A 13,109-nucleotide genomic window follows, 5' to 3' on the forward strand; every position below is an offset into this window, starting at 1 on the left:
GAACATATGCCTGCTCTTTGTGGAAGATCTTGATCTGATGGCTGATCTGAAGAGAATATAGTGGACAGTATCTCTGCCTGTCACGCAGAAGACCAGGGTTTGATTCCCTGACGGGGAGAGTCTTCGTCAAACAGTAAGCGTATGCTCAGACTGGAAGCGTAGTCTTTTTTAATTGACCAAGTGAATCATTTTCTTTTGCAGACAGCGCGGGAAAAAGGTCAATGTTTCCGCCCAGTTTCGAACTGGGGACCTTTCGCGTGTTAGGCGAACGTGATAACCACTACACTACGGAAACCACAGCTAGGTTTCTTTTGAACATATGCCTGCTCTTTGCGGAAGATCTTGATCTGATGGCTGATCTGATGAGAATATAGTGGACAGTATCTCTGCCTGTCACGCAGAAGACCAGGGTTCGATTCCCTGACGGGGAGAGTCTTCGTCAAACAGTAAGCTTATGCTCAGACTGGAAGCGTAGTCTTTTTTTAATTGACAATGTGAATGATTTTCTGCTGCAGACATGGTGGGAAGAAGGTCAATGTTTCCGCCCAGTTTCGAACTGGGGACCTTTCGCGTGTTAGGCGAACGTGATAACCACTACACTACGGAAACCACAGCTAGGTTTATTTTGAACATATGCCTGCTCTTTGCGGAAGATCTTGATCTGATGGCTGATCTGAAGAGAATATAGTGGACAGTATCTCTTCCTGTCACGCAGAAGACCAGGGTTCGATTCCCTGACGGGGAGAGTCTTCGTCAAACAGTAAGCGTATGCTCAGACTGGAAGCGTAGTCTTCTTTAATTGACCAAGTGAATAATTTTCTTTTGCAGATAGGGCGGGAAAAAGGTTAATGTTTCCGCCCAGTTTCGAACTGGGGACCTTTCGCGTGTTAGGCGAACGTGATAACCACTACACTACGGAAACCACAGCTAGGTTTCTTTTGAACATATGCCTGCTCTTTCGGGAAGATCTTGATCTGATGGCTTCATCATGACTTGACCTTCATCACTATGCTACAGTTTGACGTCAGTTCTAAAGCGGTCGGGATGAGAATCAATTCCTACATGTACGAGGCTGTGGTTTTCCGCTAGGAAGTTGAGGACTGATCAAATCCAGCCAGGACTGAATTTCCGCTGGAAGGGAAAGTGTTCTAGTGCGTACCTTCTCTTCACAACGGCCAGAAATCTGGCAAAAGGATTTCAGAGTGATTCCTCGTTAGTATAGTGGACAGTATCTCTGCCTGTCACGCAGAAGACCAGGGTTCGATTCCCTGACGGGGAGAGTCTTCGTCAAACAGTAAGCTTATGCTCAGACTGGAAGCGTAGTCTTTTTTTAATTGACAATGTGAATGATTTTCTGCTGCAGACATGGCGGGAAAAAGGTCAATGTTTCCGCCCAGTTTCGAACTGGGGACCTTTCGCGTGTTAGGCGAACGTGATAACCACTACACTACGGAAACCACAGCTAGGTTTCTTTTGAACATATGCCTGCTCTTTGCGGAAGATCTTGATCTGATGGCTGATCTGATGAGAATATAGTGGACAGTATCTCTGCCTGTCACGCAGAAGACCAGGGTTCGATTCCCTGACGGGGAGAGTCTTCGTCAAACAGTAAGCGTATGCTCCGACTGGAAGCGTAGTCTTTTTTAATTGACCAAGTTAATCATTTTCTTTTGCAGACAGGGCGGGAAAAAGGTCAATGTTTCCGCCCAGTTTCGAACTGGGGACCTTTCGCGTGTTAGGCGAACGTGATAACCACTACACTACGGAAACCACAGCTAGGTTTCTTTTGAACATAGGCCTGCTCTTTGCGGAAGATCTTGATCAGATGGCTGATCTGAAGAGAATATAGTGGACAGTATCTCTGCCTGTCACGCAGAAGACCAGGGTTCGATTCCCTGACGGGGAGAGTCTTCGTCAAACAGTAAGCGTATGCTCAGACTGGAAGCGTAGTCTTTTTTAATTGACCAAGTGAATCATTTTCTTTTGCAGACAGCGCGGGAAAAAGGTCAATGTTTCCGCCCAGTTTCGAACTGGGGACCTTTCGCGTGTTAGGCGAACGTGATAACCACTACACTACGGAAACCACAGCTAGGTTTCTTTTGAACATATGCCTGCTCTTTGCGGAAGATCTTGATCTGATGGCTGATCTGATGAGAATATAGTGGACAGTATCTCTGCCTGTCACGCAGAAGACCAGGGTTCGATTCCCTGACGGGGAGAGTCTTCGTCAAACAGTAAGCGTATGCTCAGACTGGAAGCGTAGTCTTTTTTAATTGACCAAGTGAATCATTTTCTTTTGCAGACAGCGCAGGAAAAAGGTCAATGTTTCCGCCCAGTTTCGAACTGGGGACCTTTCGCGTGTTAGGCAAACGTGATAACCACTACACTACGGAAACCACAGCTAGGTTTATTTAGAACATATGCCTGCTCTTTGCGGAAGATCTTGATCTGATGGCTGATCTGATGAGAATATAGTGGACAGTATCTCTGCCTGTCACGCAGAAGACCAGGGTTCGATTCCCTGACGGGGAGAGTCTTCGTCAAACAGTAAGCGTATGCTCAGACTGGAAGCGTAGTCTTTTTTAATTGACCAAGTGAATCATTTTCTTTTGCAGACAGCGCAGGAAAAAGGTCAATGTTTCCGCCCAGTTTCGAACTGGGGACCTTTCGCGTGTTAGGCAAACGTGATAACCACTACACTACGGAAACCACAGCTAGGTTTATTTTGAACATATGCCTGCTCTTTGCGGAAGATCTTGATCTGATGGCTGATCTGATGAGAATATAGTGGACAGTATCTCTGCCTGTCACGCAGAAGACCAGGGTTCGATTCCCTGACGGGGAGAGTCTTCGTCAAACAGTAAGCGTATGCTCAGACTGGAAGCGTAGTCTTTTTTAATTGACCAAGTGAATCATTTTCTTTTGCAGACAGCGCGGGAAAAAGGTCAATGTTTCCGCCCAGTTTCGAACTGGGGACCTTTCGCGTGTTAGGCGAAAGTGATAACCACTACACTACGGAAACCACAGCTAGGTTTATTTTGAACATATGCCTGCTCTTTGCGGAAGATCTTGATCTGATGGCTGATCTGATGAGAATATAGTGGACAGTATCTCTGCCTGTCACGCAGAAGACCAGGGTTCGATTCCCTGACGGGGAGAGTCTTCGTCAAACAGTAAGCGTATGCTCAGACTGGAAGCGTAGTCTTTTTTAATTGACCAAGTGAATCATTTTTTTTTGCAGACAGCGCGGGAAAAAGGTCAATGTTTCCGCCCAGTTTCGAACTGGGGACCTTTCGCGTGTTAGGCGAACGTGATAACCACTACACTACGGAAACCACAGCTAGGTTTCTTTTGAACATATGCCTGCTCTTTGCGGAAGATCTTGATCTGATGGCTGATCTGAAGAGAATATAGTGGACAGTATCTCTGCCTGTCACGCAGAAGACCAGGGTTTGATTCCCTGACGGGGAGAGTCTTCGTCAAACAGTAAGCGTATGCTCAGACTGGAAGCGTAGTCTTTTTTAATTGACCAAGTGAATCATTTTCTTTTGCAGACAGCGCGGGAAAAAGGTCAATGTTTCCGCCCAGTTTCGAACTGGGGACCTTTCGCGTGTTAGGCGAACGTGATAACCACTACACTACGGAAACCACAGCTAGGTTTCTTTTGAACATATGCCTGCTCTTTGCGGAAGATCTTGATCTGATGGCTGATCTGATGAGAATATAGTGGACAGTATCTCTGCCTGTCACGCAGAAGACCAGGGTTCGATTCCCTGACGGGGAGAGTCTTCGTCAAACAGTAAGCTTATGCTCAGACTGGAAGCGTAGTCTTTTTTTAATTGACAATGTGAATGATTTTCTGCTGCAGACATGGTGGGAAGAAGGTCAATGTTTCCGCCCAGTTTCGAACTGGGGACCTTTCGCGTGTTAGGCGAACGTGATAACCACTACACTACGGAAACCACAGCTAGGTTTATTTTGAACATATGCCTGCTCTTTGCGGAAGATCTTGATCTGATGGCTGATCTGAAGAGAATATAGTGGACAGTATCTCTTCCTGTCACGCAGAAGACCAGGGTTCGATTCCCTGACGGGGAGAGTCTTCGTCAAACAGTAAGCGTATGCTCAGACTGGAAGCGTAGTCTTCTTTAATTGACCAAGTGAATAATTTTCTTTTGCAGATAGGGCGGGAAAAAGGTTAATGTTTCCGCCCAGTTTCGAACTGGGGACCTTTCGCGTTTTAGGCGAACGTGATAACCACTACACTACGGAAACCACAGCTAGGTTTCTTTTGAACATATGCCTGCTCTTTCGGGAAGATCTTGATCTGATGGCTTCATCATGACTTGACCTTCATCACTATGCTACAGTTTGACGTCAGTTCTAAAGCGGTCGGGATGAGAATCAATTCCTACATGTACGAGGCTGTGGTTTTCCGCTAGGAAGTTGAGGACTGATCAAATCCAGCCAGGACTGAATTTTCGCTGGAAGGGAAAGTGTTCTAGTGCGTACCTTCTCTTCACAACGGCCAGAAATCTGGCAAAAGGATTTCAGAGTGATTCCTCGTTAGTATAGTGGACAGTATCTCTGCCTGTCACGCAGAAGACCAGGGTTCGATTCCCTGACGGGGAGAGTCTTCGTCAAACAGTAAGCTTATGCTCAGACTGGAAGCGTAGTCTTTTTTTAATTGACAATGTGAATGATTTTCTGCTGCAGACATGGCGGGAAAAAGGTCAATGTTTCCGCCCAGTTTCGAACTGGGGACCTTTCGCGTGTTAGGCGAACGTGATAACCACTACACTACGGAAACCACAGCTAGGTTTCTTTTGAACATATGCCTGCTCTTTGCAGAAGATCTTGATCTGATGGCTGATCTGATGAGAATATAGTGGACAGTATCTCTGCCTGTCACGCAGAAGACCAGGGTTCGATTCCCTGACGGGGAGAGTCTTCGTCAAACAGTAAGCGTATGCTCAGACTGGAAGCGTAGTCTTTTTTAATTGACCAAGTGAATCATTTTCTTTTGCAGACAGCGCAGGAAAAAGGTCAATGTTTCCGCCCAGTTTCGAACTGGGGACCTTTCGCGTGTTAGGCAAACGTGATAACCACTACACTACGGAAACCACAGCTAGGTTTATTTTGAACATATGCCTGCTCTTTGCGGAAGATCTTGATCTGATGGCTGATCTGATGAGAATATAGTGGACAGTATCTCTGCCTGTCACGCAGAAGACCAGGGTTCGATTCCCTGACGGGGAGAGTCTTCGTCAAACAGTAAGCGTATGCTCAGACTGGAAGCGTAGTCTTTTTTAATTGACCAAGTGAATCATTTTCTTTTGCAGACAGCGCGGGAAAAAGGTCAATGTTTCCGCCCAGTTTCGAACTGGGGACCTTTCGCGTGTTAGGCGAACGTGATAACCACTACACTACGGAAACCACAGCTAGGTTTCTTTTGAACATATGCCTGCTCTTTGCGGAAGATCTTGATCTGATGGCTGATCTGATGAGAATATAGTGGACAGTATCTCTGCCTGTCACGCAGAAGACCAGGGTTCGATTCCCTGACGGGGAGAGTCTTCGTCAAACAGTAAGCGTATGCTCAGACTGGAAGCGTGGTCTTTTTTAATTGACCAAGTGAATCATTTTCTTTTGCAGACAGGGCGGGAAAAGGGTCAATGTTTCCGCCCAGTTTTGAACTGGGGACCTTTCGCGTGTTAGGCGAACGTGATAACCACTACACTACGGAAACCACGGCTAGGTTTCTTTTGAACATATGCCTGCTCTTTGCGGAAGATCTTGATCTGATGGCTTCATCATGACTTGACCTTCATCACTATGCTACAGTTTGACGTCAGTTCTAAAGCGGTCGGGATGAGAATCAATTCCTACATGTACGAGGCTGTGGTTTTCCGCTAGGAAGTTGAGGACTGATCAAACCCAGCCAGGACTGAATTTTCGCCGGAAGGGAAAGTGTTCAAGTGCGTACCTTCTCTTCACCACGGCCAGAAATCTGGCATAAGGATTTCAGAGTGATTCCTCGTTAGTATAGTGGACAGTATCTCTGCCTGTCATGCAGAAGACCAGGTTTCGATTCCCTGACGGGGAGAGTCTTCGTCAAACAGTAAGCGTATGCTCAGACTGGAAGCGTAGTCTTTTTTAATTGACGAAGTGAATAATTTTCTTTTGCAGAGAAGGCGGGATAAAGGTCAATGTTTCCGCCCAGTTTCGAACTGGGGACCTTTCGCGTGTAAGGCGAACGTGATAACCACTACACTACAAAAACCACGGCTAGGTTTCTCTTGAACATATCCCTGCTCTTTGCGGAAGATCTTGATCTGATGGCTTCATCATGACTTGACCTTCATCACTATGCTACAGTTTGACGTCAGTTCTAAAGCGGTCGGGATGAGAATCAATTCCTACATGTACGAGGCTGTGGTTTTCCGCTAGGAAGTTGAGGACTGATCAAACCCAGCCAGGACTGAATTTTTGCCGGAAGGGAAAGTGTTCAAGTGCGTACCTTCTCTTCACAACGGCCAGAAATCTGGCATAAGGATTTCAGAGTGATTCCTCGTTAGTATAGTGGACAGTATCTCTGCCTGTCATGCAGAAGACCAGGGTTCGATTCCCTGACGGGGAGAGTCTTCGTCAAACAGTAAGCGTATAGTCAGACTGGAAGCGTAGTCTTTTTTAATTGACCAAGTGAATAATTTTCTTTTGCAGACAGGGCGGGAAAAAGGTCAATGTTTCCGCCCAGGTTCGAACTGGGGACCTTTCGCGTGTAAGGCAAACGTGATAACCACTACACTACGGAAACCACAGCTAGGTTTCTTTTAAACATATGCCTGCTCTTTGCGGAAGATCTTGATCTGATGGCTTCATCATGACTTGACCGTCATCACTATGCTACAGTTTAAAGTCAGTTCTAAAGCGGTCGGGATGAGAATCAATCCCTACATGTACGAGGCTGTGGTTTTCCGCTAGGAAGTTGAGGACTGATCAAATCCAGCCAGGACTGAATTTTCGCCGGAAGGGAAAGTGTTCAAGTGCGTACCTTCTCTTCACAACGGCCAGAAATCTGGCATAAGGATTTCAGAGTGATTCCTCGTTAGTATAGTGGACAGTATCTCTGCCTGTCACGCAGAAGACCAGGTTTCGATTCCCTGACGGGGAGAGTCTTCGTCAAACAGTAAGCGTATAGTCAGACTGGAAGCGTAGTCTTTTTTAATTGAACAAGTGAATAATTTTCTTTTGCAGACAGGGTGGGAAAAAGGTCAATGTTTCCGCCCAGTTTCGAACTGGGGACCTTTCGCGTGTAAGGCGAACGTGATAACCACTACACTACGGAAACCACAGCTAGGTTTCTTTTGAACATATGCCTGCTCTTTGCGGAAGATCTTGATCTGATGGCTTCATCATGACTTGACCTTCATCACTATGCTACAGTTTGACGTCAGTTCTAAAGCGGTCGGGATGAGAATCAATTCCTACATGTACGAGGCTGTGGTTTTCCGCTAGGAAGTTGAGGACTGATCAAACCCAGCCAGGACTGAATTTTCGCCGGAAGGGAAAGTGTTCAAGTGCGTACCTTCTCTTCACCACGGCCAGAAATCTGGCATAAGGATTTCAGAGTGATTCCTCGTTAGTATAGTGGACAGTATCTCTGCCTGTCATGCAGAAGACCAGGTTTCGATTCCCTGACGGGGAGAGTCTTCGTCAAACAGTAAGCGTATGCTCAGACTGGAAGCGTAGTCTTTTTTAATTGACGAAGTGAATAATTTTCTTTTGCAGAGAAGGCGGGATAAAGGTCAATGTTTCCGCCCAGTTTCGAACTGGGGACCTTTCGCGTGTAAGGCGAACGTGATAACCACTACACTACAAAAACCACGGCTAGGTTTCTCTTGAACATATCCCTGCTCTTTGCGGAAGATCTTGATCTGATGGCTTCATCATGACTTGACCTTCATCACTATGCTACAGTTTGACGTCAGTTCTAAAGCGGTCGGGATGAGAATCAATTCCTACATGTACGAGGCTGTGGTTTTCCGCTAGGAAGTTGAGGACTGATCAAACCCAGCCAGGACTGAATTTTTGCCGGAAGGGAAAGTGTTCAAGTGCGTACCTTCTCTTCACAACGGCCAGAAATCTGGCATAAGGATTTCAGAGTGATTCCTCGTTAGTATAGTGGACAGTATCTCTGCCTGTCATGCAGAAGACCAGGGTTCGATTCCCTGACGGGGAGAGTCTTCGTCAAACAGTAAGCGTATAGTCAGACTGGAAGCGTAGTCTTTTTTAATTGACCAAGTGAATAATTTTCTTTTGCAGACAGGGCGGGAAAAAGGTCAATGTTTCCGCCCAGGTTCGAACTGGGGACCTTTCGCGTGTAAGGCAAACGTGATAACCACTACACTACGGAAACCACAGCTAGGTTTCTTTTAAACATATGCCTGCTCTTTGCGGAAGATCTTGATCTGATGGCTTCATCATGACTTGACCGTCATCACTATGCTACAGTTTAAAGTCAGTTCTAAAGCGGTCGGGATGAGAATCAATCCCTACATGTACGAGGCTGTGGTTTTCCGCTAGGAAGTTGAGGACTGATCAAATCCAGCCAGGACTGAATTTTCGCCGGAAGGGAAAGTGTTCAAGTGCGTACCTTCTCTTCACAACGGCCAGAAATCTGGCATAAGGATTTCAGAGTGATTCCTCGTTAGTATAGTGGACAGTATCTCTGCCTGTCACGCAGAAGACCAGGTTTCGATTCCCTGACGGGGAGAGTCTTCGTCAAACAGTAAGCGTATAGTCAGACTGGAAGCGTAGTCTTTTTTAATTGAACAAGTGAATAATTTTCTTTTGCAGACAGGGTGGGAAAAAGGTCAATGTTTCCGCCCAGTTTCGAACTGGGGACCTTTCGCGTGTAAGGCGAACGTGATAACCACTACACTACGGAAACCACAGCTAGGTTTCTTTTGAACATATGCCTGCTCTTTGCGGAAGATCTTGATCTGATGGCTTCATCATGACTTGACCTTCATCACTATGCTACAGTTTGACGTCAGTTCTAAAGCGGTCGGGATGAGAATCAATTCCTACATGTACGAGGCTGTGGTTTTCCGCTAGGAAGTTGAGGACTGATCAAACCCAGCCAGGACTGAATTTTCGCCGGAAGGGAAAGTGTTCAAGTGCGTACCTTCTCTTCACCACGGCCAGAAATCTGGCATAAGGATTTCAGAGTGATTCCTCGTTAGTATAGTGGACAGTATCTCTGCCTGTCATGCAGAAGACCAGGTTTCGATTCCCTGACGGGGAGAGTCTTCGTCAAACAGTAAGCGTATGCTCAGACTGGAAGCGTAGTCTTTTTTAATTGACGAAGTGAATAATTTTCTTTTGCAGAGAAGGCGGGATAAAGGTCAATGTTTCCGCCCAGTTTCGAACTGGGGACCTTTCGCGTGTAAGGCGAACGTGATAACCACTACACTACAAAAACCACGGCTAGGTTTCTCTTGAACATATCCCTGCTCTTTGCGGAAGATCTTGATCTGATGGCTTCATCATGACTTGACCTTCATCACTATGCTACAGTTTGACGTCAGTTCTAAAGCGGTCGGGATGAGAATCAATTCCTACATGTACGAGGCTGTGGTTTTCCGCTAGGAAGTTGAGGACTGATCAAACCCAGCCAGGACTGAATTTTTGCCGGAAGGGAAAGTGTTCAAGTGCGTACCTTCTCTTCACAACGGCCAGAAATCTGGCATAAGGATTTCAGAGTGATTCCTCGTTAGTATAGTGGACAGTATCTCTGCCTGTCATGCAGAAGACCAGGGTTCGATTCCCTGACGGGGAGAGTCTTCGTCAAACAGTAAGCGTATAGTCAGACTGGAAGCGTAGTCTTTTTTAATTGACCAAGTGAATAATTTTCTTTTGCAGACAGGGCGGGAAAAAGGTCAATGTTTCCGCCCAGGTTCGAACTGGGGACCTTCCGCGTGTAAGGCGAACGTGATAACCACTACACTACGGAAACCACAGCTAGGTTTCTTTTAAACATATGCCTGCTCTTTGCGGAAGATCTTGATCTGATGGCTTCATCATGACTTGACCGTCATCACTATGCTACAGTTTAAAGTCAGTTCTAAATTGTCGGGATGAGAATCAATCCCTACATGTACGAGGCTGTGGTTTTCCGCTAGGAAGTTGAGGACTGATCAAATCCAGCCAGGACTGAATTTTCGCCGGAAGGGAAAGTGTTCAAGTGCGTACCTTCTCTTCACAACGGCCAGAAATCTGGCATAAGGATTTCAGAGTGATTCCTCGTTAGTATAGTGGACAGTATCTCTGCCTGTCACGCAGAAGACCAGGTTTCGATTCCCTGACGGGGAGAGTCTTTGTCAAACAGTAAGCGTATAGTCAGACTGGAAGCGTAGTCTTTTTTAATTGACCAAGTGAATAATTTTCTTTTGCAGACAGGGCGGGAAAAAGGTCAATGTTTCCATCCAGTTTCGAACTGGGGACCTTTCGCGTGTAAGGCGAACGTGATAACCACTACACTACGGAAACCACAGCTAGGTTTCTTTTGAACATATGCCTGCTCTTTGCGGAAGATCTTGATCTGATGGCTTCATCATGACTTGACCTTCATCACTATGCTACAGTTTGACGTCAGTTCTAAAGCGGTCGGGATGAGAATCAATTCCTACATGTACGAGGCTGTGGTTTTCCGCTAGGAAGTTGAGGACTGATCAAACCCAGCCAGGACTGAATTTTCGCCGGAAGGGAAAGTGTTCAAGTGCGTACCTTCTCTTCACCACGGCCAGAAATCTGGCATAAGGATTTCAGAGTGATTCCTCGTTAGTATAGTGGACAGTATCTCTGCCTGTCATGCAGAAGACCAGGTTTCGATTCCCTGACGGGGAGAGTCTTCGTCAAACAGTAAGCGTATAGTCAGACTGGAAGCGTAGTCTTTTTTAATTGACGAAGTGAATAATTTTCTTTTGCAGAGAAGGCGGGATAAAGGTCAATGTTTCCGCCCAGTTTCGAACTGGGGACCTTTCGCGTGTAAGGCGAACGTGATAACCACTACACTACAAAAACCACGGCTAGGTTTCTCTTGAACATATCCCTGCTCTTTGCGGAAGATCTTGATCTGATGGCTTCATCATGACTTGACCTTCATCACTATGCTACAGTTTGACGTCAGTTCTAAAGCGGTCGGGATGAGAATCAATTCCTACATGTACGAGGCTGTGGTTTTCCGCTAGGAAGTTGAGGACTGATCAAACCCAGCCAGGACTGAATTTTTGCCGGAAGGGAAAGTGTTCAAGTGCGTACCTTCTCTTCACAACGGCCAGAAATCTGGCATAAGGATTTCAGAGTGATTCCTCGTTAGTATAGTGGACAGTATCTCTGCCTGTCATGCAGAAGACCAGGGTTCGATTCCCTGACGGGGAGAGTCTACGTCAAACAGTAAGCGTATAGTCAGACTGGAAGCGTAGTCTTTTTTAATTGACCAAGTGAATAATTTTCTTTTGCAGACAGGGCGGGAAAAAGGTCAATGTTTCCGCCCAGGTTCGAACTGGGGACCTTCCGCGTGTAAGGCGAACGTGATAACCACTACACTACGGAAACCACAGCTAGGTTTCTTTTAAACATATGCCTGCTCTTTGCGGAAGATCTTGATCTGATGGCTTCATCATGACTTGACCGTCATCACTATGCTACAGTTTAAAGTCAGTTCTAAAGCGGTCGGGATGAGAATCAATCCCTACATGTACGAGGCTGTGGTTTTCCGCTAGGAAGTTGAGGACTGATCAAATCCAGCCAGGACTGAATTTTCGCCGGAAGGGAAAGTGTTCAAGTGCGTACCTTCTCTTCACAACGGCCAGAAATCTGGCATAAGGATTTCAGAGTGATTCCTCGTTAGTATAGTGGACAGTATCTCTGCCTGTCACGCAGAAGACCAGGTTTCGATTCCCTGACGGGGAGAGTCTTCGTCAAACAGTAAGCGTATAGTCAGACTGGAAGCGTAGTCTTTTTTAATTGACCAAGTGAATAATTTTCTTTTGCAGACAGGGCGGGAAAAAGGTCAATGTTTCCGCCCAGTTTCGAACTGGGGACCTTTCGCGTGTAAGGCGAACGTGATAACCACTACACTACGGAAACCACAGCTAGGTTTCTTTTGAACATATGCCTGCTCTTTGCGGAAGATCTTGATCTGATGGCTTCATCATGACTTGACCTTCATCACTATGCTACAGTTTGACGTCAGTTCTAAAGCGGTCGGGATGAGAATCAATTCCTACATGTACGAGGCTGTGGTTTTCCGCTAGGAAGTTGAGGACTGATCAAACCCAGCCAGGACTGAATTTTCGCCGGAAGGGAAAGTGTTCAAGTGCGTACCTTCTCTTCACCACGGCCAGAAATCTGGCATAAGGATTTCAGAGTGATTCCTCGTTAGTATAGTGGACAGTATCTCTGCCTGTCATGCAGAAGACCAGGTTTCGATTCCCTGACGGGGAGAGTCTTCGTCAAACAGTAAGCGTATGCTCAGACTGGAAGCGTAGTCTTTTTTAATTGACGAAGTGAATAATTTTCTTTTGCAGAGAAGGCGGGATAAAGGTCAATGTTTCCGCCCAGTTTCGAACTGGGGACCTTTCGCGTGTAAGGCGAACGTGATAACCACTACACTACAAAAACCACGGCTAGGTTTCTCTTGAACATATCCCTGCTCTTTGCGGAAGATCTTGATCTGATGGCTTCATCATGACTTGACCTTCATCACTATGCTACAGTTTGACGTCAGTTCTAAAGCGGTCGGGATGAGAATCAATTCCTACATGTACGAGGCTGTGGTTTTCCGCTAGGAAGTTGAGGACTGATCAAACCCAGCCAGGACTGAATTTTTGCCGGAAGGGAAAGTGTTCAAGTGCGTACCTTCTCTTCACAACGGCCAGAAATCTGGCATAAGGATTTCAGAGTGATTCCTCGTTAGTATAGTGGACAGTATCTCTGCCTGTCATGCAGAAGACCAGGGTTCGATTCCCTGACGGGGAGAGTCTACGTCAAACAGTAAGCGTATAGTCAGACTGGAAGCGTAGTCATTTTTAATTGACCAA

At 46.3% G+C, this 13,109-nt stretch overlaps 32 non-coding genes across 32 annotated transcripts; 7 read left to right on the top strand and 25 right to left on the bottom strand.

Moving 5' to 3' along the window:
* Window positions 1-222: 222 nt before the first annotated feature.
* On the bottom strand, window positions 223-295 carry trnav-aac (transfer RNA valine (anticodon AAC)). The gene has a single exon. It is a non-coding gene; the product is annotated as a tRNA-Val (tRNA).
* A 241-nt stretch (window positions 296-536) lies between these two features.
* On the bottom strand, window positions 537-609 carry trnav-aac (transfer RNA valine (anticodon AAC)). The gene has a single exon. It is a non-coding gene; the product is annotated as a tRNA-Val (tRNA).
* A 240-nt stretch (window positions 610-849) lies between these two features.
* trnav-aac (transfer RNA valine (anticodon AAC)) lies at window positions 850-922 on the bottom strand. Its single transcript has one exon. It is a non-coding gene; the product is annotated as a tRNA-Val (tRNA).
* A 285-nt stretch (window positions 923-1,207) lies between these two features.
* trnad-guc (transfer RNA aspartic acid (anticodon GUC)) lies at window positions 1,208-1,279 on the top strand. The gene has a single exon. It is a non-coding gene; the product is annotated as a tRNA-Asp (tRNA).
* A 105-nt stretch (window positions 1,280-1,384) lies between these two features.
* trnav-aac (transfer RNA valine (anticodon AAC)) lies at window positions 1,385-1,457 on the bottom strand. Its single transcript has one exon. It is a non-coding gene; the product is annotated as a tRNA-Val (tRNA).
* Window positions 1,458-1,697: 240 nt separating this feature from the next.
* On the bottom strand, window positions 1,698-1,770 carry trnav-aac (transfer RNA valine (anticodon AAC)). The gene has a single exon. It is a non-coding gene; the product is annotated as a tRNA-Val (tRNA).
* Window positions 1,771-2,010: 240 nt separating this feature from the next.
* On the bottom strand, window positions 2,011-2,083 carry trnav-aac (transfer RNA valine (anticodon AAC)). Its single transcript has one exon. It is a non-coding gene; the product is annotated as a tRNA-Val (tRNA).
* A 1,179-nt stretch (window positions 2,084-3,262) lies between these two features.
* Window positions 3,263-3,335, bottom strand: trnav-aac (transfer RNA valine (anticodon AAC)). Its single transcript has one exon. It is a non-coding gene; the product is annotated as a tRNA-Val (tRNA).
* A 240-nt stretch (window positions 3,336-3,575) lies between these two features.
* On the bottom strand, window positions 3,576-3,648 carry trnav-aac (transfer RNA valine (anticodon AAC)). The gene has a single exon. It is a non-coding gene; the product is annotated as a tRNA-Val (tRNA).
* Window positions 3,649-3,889: 241 nt separating this feature from the next.
* On the bottom strand, window positions 3,890-3,962 carry trnav-aac (transfer RNA valine (anticodon AAC)). Its single transcript has one exon. It is a non-coding gene; the product is annotated as a tRNA-Val (tRNA).
* A 240-nt stretch (window positions 3,963-4,202) lies between these two features.
* Window positions 4,203-4,275, bottom strand: trnaf-aaa (transfer RNA phenylalanine (anticodon AAA)). The gene has a single exon. It is a non-coding gene; the product is annotated as a tRNA-Phe (tRNA).
* Window positions 4,276-4,560: 285 nt separating this feature from the next.
* On the top strand, window positions 4,561-4,632 carry trnad-guc (transfer RNA aspartic acid (anticodon GUC)). Its single transcript has one exon. It is a non-coding gene; the product is annotated as a tRNA-Asp (tRNA).
* Window positions 4,633-4,737: 105 nt separating this feature from the next.
* trnav-aac (transfer RNA valine (anticodon AAC)) lies at window positions 4,738-4,810 on the bottom strand. The gene has a single exon. It is a non-coding gene; the product is annotated as a tRNA-Val (tRNA).
* Window positions 4,811-5,363: 553 nt separating this feature from the next.
* On the bottom strand, window positions 5,364-5,436 carry trnav-aac (transfer RNA valine (anticodon AAC)). Its single transcript has one exon. It is a non-coding gene; the product is annotated as a tRNA-Val (tRNA).
* A 774-nt stretch (window positions 5,437-6,210) lies between these two features.
* Window positions 6,211-6,283, bottom strand: trnav-uac (transfer RNA valine (anticodon UAC)). Its single transcript has one exon. It is a non-coding gene; the product is annotated as a tRNA-Val (tRNA).
* Window positions 6,284-6,568: 285 nt separating this feature from the next.
* Window positions 6,569-6,640, top strand: trnad-guc (transfer RNA aspartic acid (anticodon GUC)). Its single transcript has one exon. It is a non-coding gene; the product is annotated as a tRNA-Asp (tRNA).
* A 104-nt stretch (window positions 6,641-6,744) lies between these two features.
* On the bottom strand, window positions 6,745-6,817 carry trnav-uac (transfer RNA valine (anticodon UAC)). The gene has a single exon. It is a non-coding gene; the product is annotated as a tRNA-Val (tRNA).
* A 461-nt stretch (window positions 6,818-7,278) lies between these two features.
* On the bottom strand, window positions 7,279-7,351 carry trnav-uac (transfer RNA valine (anticodon UAC)). The gene has a single exon. It is a non-coding gene; the product is annotated as a tRNA-Val (tRNA).
* A 461-nt stretch (window positions 7,352-7,812) lies between these two features.
* On the bottom strand, window positions 7,813-7,885 carry trnav-uac (transfer RNA valine (anticodon UAC)). The gene has a single exon. It is a non-coding gene; the product is annotated as a tRNA-Val (tRNA).
* A 285-nt stretch (window positions 7,886-8,170) lies between these two features.
* On the top strand, window positions 8,171-8,242 carry trnad-guc (transfer RNA aspartic acid (anticodon GUC)). Its single transcript has one exon. It is a non-coding gene; the product is annotated as a tRNA-Asp (tRNA).
* Window positions 8,243-8,346: 104 nt separating this feature from the next.
* On the bottom strand, window positions 8,347-8,419 carry trnav-uac (transfer RNA valine (anticodon UAC)). The gene has a single exon. It is a non-coding gene; the product is annotated as a tRNA-Val (tRNA).
* A 461-nt stretch (window positions 8,420-8,880) lies between these two features.
* Window positions 8,881-8,953, bottom strand: trnav-uac (transfer RNA valine (anticodon UAC)). The gene has a single exon. It is a non-coding gene; the product is annotated as a tRNA-Val (tRNA).
* A 461-nt stretch (window positions 8,954-9,414) lies between these two features.
* On the bottom strand, window positions 9,415-9,487 carry trnav-uac (transfer RNA valine (anticodon UAC)). Its single transcript has one exon. It is a non-coding gene; the product is annotated as a tRNA-Val (tRNA).
* Window positions 9,488-9,772: 285 nt separating this feature from the next.
* trnad-guc (transfer RNA aspartic acid (anticodon GUC)) lies at window positions 9,773-9,844 on the top strand. The gene has a single exon. It is a non-coding gene; the product is annotated as a tRNA-Asp (tRNA).
* Window positions 9,845-9,948: 104 nt separating this feature from the next.
* On the bottom strand, window positions 9,949-10,021 carry trnav-uac (transfer RNA valine (anticodon UAC)). Its single transcript has one exon. It is a non-coding gene; the product is annotated as a tRNA-Val (tRNA).
* A 460-nt stretch (window positions 10,022-10,481) lies between these two features.
* On the bottom strand, window positions 10,482-10,554 carry trnav-uac (transfer RNA valine (anticodon UAC)). Its single transcript has one exon. It is a non-coding gene; the product is annotated as a tRNA-Val (tRNA).
* A 461-nt stretch (window positions 10,555-11,015) lies between these two features.
* On the bottom strand, window positions 11,016-11,088 carry trnav-uac (transfer RNA valine (anticodon UAC)). Its single transcript has one exon. It is a non-coding gene; the product is annotated as a tRNA-Val (tRNA).
* A 285-nt stretch (window positions 11,089-11,373) lies between these two features.
* On the top strand, window positions 11,374-11,445 carry trnad-guc (transfer RNA aspartic acid (anticodon GUC)). The gene has a single exon. It is a non-coding gene; the product is annotated as a tRNA-Asp (tRNA).
* Window positions 11,446-11,549: 104 nt separating this feature from the next.
* Window positions 11,550-11,622, bottom strand: trnav-uac (transfer RNA valine (anticodon UAC)). Its single transcript has one exon. It is a non-coding gene; the product is annotated as a tRNA-Val (tRNA).
* Window positions 11,623-12,083: 461 nt separating this feature from the next.
* On the bottom strand, window positions 12,084-12,156 carry trnav-uac (transfer RNA valine (anticodon UAC)). Its single transcript has one exon. It is a non-coding gene; the product is annotated as a tRNA-Val (tRNA).
* Window positions 12,157-12,617: 461 nt separating this feature from the next.
* On the bottom strand, window positions 12,618-12,690 carry trnav-uac (transfer RNA valine (anticodon UAC)). Its single transcript has one exon. It is a non-coding gene; the product is annotated as a tRNA-Val (tRNA).
* Window positions 12,691-12,975: 285 nt separating this feature from the next.
* On the top strand, window positions 12,976-13,047 carry trnad-guc (transfer RNA aspartic acid (anticodon GUC)). Its single transcript has one exon. It is a non-coding gene; the product is annotated as a tRNA-Asp (tRNA).
* Window positions 13,048-13,109: the final 62 nt, after the last annotated feature.

The sequence above is a fragment of the Pungitius pungitius genome, unplaced genomic scaffold, assembly GCF_949316345.1.
Source record: "Pungitius pungitius unplaced genomic scaffold, fPunPun2.1 scaffold_33, whole genome shotgun sequence".
NCBI classification, from domain to species: domain Eukaryota; kingdom Metazoa; phylum Chordata; class Actinopteri; order Perciformes; family Gasterosteidae; genus Pungitius; species Pungitius pungitius.